Here is a 3,183-nt window from a genome sequence, read left to right as displayed (position 1 = left end):
GTGTATGAGCGTCTTTTTTCCTTGAGGAGCTCCGCTCTCGAAGCCTATGAGAAATGCATAGACTGGGGGAAAACAGCCCCGCCTTCCCGCAGGCTGCAGCGGGATGTACTTGGAAAATTTTACCATAAAACCACATAGCGTTAATCTCACGTTAAAAAAATTATCGCCGTTAAAATGGCCTCGCGTTAACGCGTTAATAACGCGATAATTTTGACAGCACTAATATATATATATATATATATATATGTATGTGTGTGTGTGTGTGTGTGAATATTCTGCAGTGAATAAAATGTGTTGAATTTCTTCACCTTTATGTAAATAATTTCCTTCATTGAAGCAGCTGTTCTTCAGCAGAATTGTTACTTACTGTCAGCTGCGTCCAGTTTTGCGTTTTCTCTCCATTTGCTGGTTGGTTTCTTCTTTTCTTAAACATAGTCAGAAAACAATTCCTGTCATTTTGTTGTTTTGGTTTCTTTTGATGGCACAACAGCAAAATAGAACATCAGACACTGCGACTGTTTTTATATTGTCTGTGATTGAAAAGTCACTCACCGATAGCAATGTGGTTAACTGTTCTGTCAGCTGTTTTCTCTTTGTGTGTCTCTGTTTTTTCTTCATCTTCTGAAGGAACCAATTCTAGGAGGGAGATTTTCCATATTTTAAAGAACAACACATGGATCATTCTATTGCTGGTCTTCTCACCTACCATCCACAATCTTGGTATTACTGCTGTCATCTGTTTTGCGCTCAGGTTCTTCCCCTCTCCTCTTTTCTTCTTCTAAATAAAAAAGTTCTATGTTATATTATTGATTTTTCTGACCTTATCATTATTTCACATAAAGGCAGTAGAGTTTAACTGGTTACCCTCAGCTTTGTGGTGTCTGTCAGCATGTATGCTGTCTGCTGGGTTCTCAGTGGGACCAATGCCTAAAACTGTGACTGTTGTACCGTTTCCTTCATATTCAATTAAAACTGGTATCTCCACAGTAATCTTGCAGATGTATCTCCCAGATTCACGTCTTTTGATGTGTGGAAAGCTCAGATGTGAGCACCTCTGTTTCTGCTTGCTCATAGAGCCTTCAGAATGATTTATTAAGGTCTTATTCTTGATGGCTGTTTGGTTCTTCAGCCATTGAAGCCCAACTCTTTCAGATTGGTTCCAGCAGCAGGCAATCATCACCGTCTCTCCCTCCCAGACAGTAATATCAGGACTCTGGTGGACAAATGTTTTGCACAACACATCTGCAGAGGGACACAGTGAAAAATAAAATGTTTCATCAGACAAAATAACTGCACATTGCATGTTTTAAGAAAGACTGTTTCATGTACTCTCCAGCTCATTTTAAAAAAATAACCTTGAAGCAGATATCAAAAAGTATTTTTCTGTGTTAAAAAATTTTTTTTTCTTTATTCCTGATGTAACAGAGGTTTTGGCTGTAGGTTAGATGCTGGTGAAGATTCTCAGTCATCCAGGTCATAGTCAGTCCAAAACAGTTAAAAAACAATCCACTGGACTTTGTTTCCAAGTTTGAAGCCATTCCACTTCCCATCCAGGAAGCTTTTTCAATTCTAAATGTCAAATATAGTGTTGAGGTCAAGGCTTTATGGAGTGGATATAAACAAAGCCTTGTTTTGGCTTAGAAAACATGCAATTTTATTCCCCCACGACCCCCATTCCAAAGGGGCAGACCCGTTTGTGAGGTTCAATTTGCATGTTTTCTAATCCAAAACAAGGATTTATTTTTTTTGTCCACTCTATAAAGCCTCAAACTCAGCGCTATTTCTGTCAGGAATCCAGTTTGTGTGGTCTGTTTTTGTGTTTCTTTTCCTCCTCCACCAGGTGGTGCCCCGTCCTCATTGGGCCTCCCTGCACACCTGCAGCTCGTTGCCTCATTACCTGTGGAGTGTTCTTAAGCTGCTGACTGCCACTACCTCGACACCAGAGTGTTTGCCAGCTTGGGGTACTCTAGCCAAGCTTAGTTTAGCAGAGTCAAACTGAGTTTCTTGTTTACCCGAGTTTTAATCTTGCTGTTTTTGTCTTTGCCTTTCGGCAGGAAGTCATCCTGCAAACTGGATGTTTCGGACCTTCTCTCCCTGGAAGGATCTTCTGAGAACCAAACTGAGCTGAGGATTCAAGTTTATAGTTTGGATCAACCTTTTCCCCCAAGGATTGTCAGGGGTTCTCTCTGAGCAGGGGATTCATCTCCACAATAACACATTCAAGGACCGCAAGAAATCTAAGTGGCAGTCAGCTTCTCCGTTCACCAAGGAACAACTGCAATCTGAGTAAACCCTGTCCGCCCACCATCAAACAAGACAATCACTGGAACATCCCACACAGACTGGATTCAATAAAGACACCCTTTTTCTGGAAACGTGAGTCTGCAACCTATTCCTCCTCTTCAAGTCAAAGAATCTAATTTCCCACTGAGCCTGAACTAACCGCAATGTCTTCTCCTCAGTTTCCAGTTCCGGTTTGACAGTGTTCAGAGCAGCACTGGACTCATCTCTGTTTGGTCTTCTGCATTTGGGTCAGATCTTTAATTAAATCATGACTATATCTGACATTTTGAATTTAAAAAGCTTCCTGGATGGGAAGCTAAAGTCCTCAAACTTGGAAACAAAGTCCAGTGGATTGTTTTTTTTTTTTTACTTTTTTTGGAATGAAGGTTAGATGGTGTCGATTGAGGCTTCCTGTTCCGTCTGTCTTTGTTATTGTAGCGTTGGGTAAGAAAATTCAGCCACCTATCATTCTGTTGGCGGCCAGACGGCTCAGCTCAATGAGAACCTGGTTTCTATCGGTCTGCTCCAGAGCAGCTGTAGCAACAATGTAGCTTATCACCATCACTAGCTACGTTTACATGGACACAACTAATCGGATTGAAGGCCTGATCAGATCAAAAATGTTTCATGTAAACATGTCAGACTGAAGATTCTAATCCGATTCGGTCCGATCGGATCTAAATTTAATTCCAAAAGAGAGAGGTGGTTTTTGCCGATCGCCATTCCGATTGGCGTCCATGTAAACACCCATTCGGATCTTAAGAGTAAAAAAATCTTCACTGCGCATGTGTGCGACGTCAGCGTGACGTTTTTCCGCCTTGTCAACAACAGGAAACCACCGGTCGCTCTCGCTCTCGCTGTGAACAACATGGCGGGGGGAGTCTAGGAGCGCCGACTTAT

The sequence above is a fragment of the Cyprinodon tularosa genome, unplaced genomic scaffold (assembly GCF_016077235.1).
Source record: "Cyprinodon tularosa strain WSP-4 unplaced genomic scaffold, ASM1607723v1 ctg70, whole genome shotgun sequence".
NCBI classification, from domain to species: domain Eukaryota; kingdom Metazoa; phylum Chordata; class Actinopteri; order Cyprinodontiformes; family Cyprinodontidae; genus Cyprinodon; species Cyprinodon tularosa.
This window is presented reverse-complemented; position numbering follows the sequence as displayed.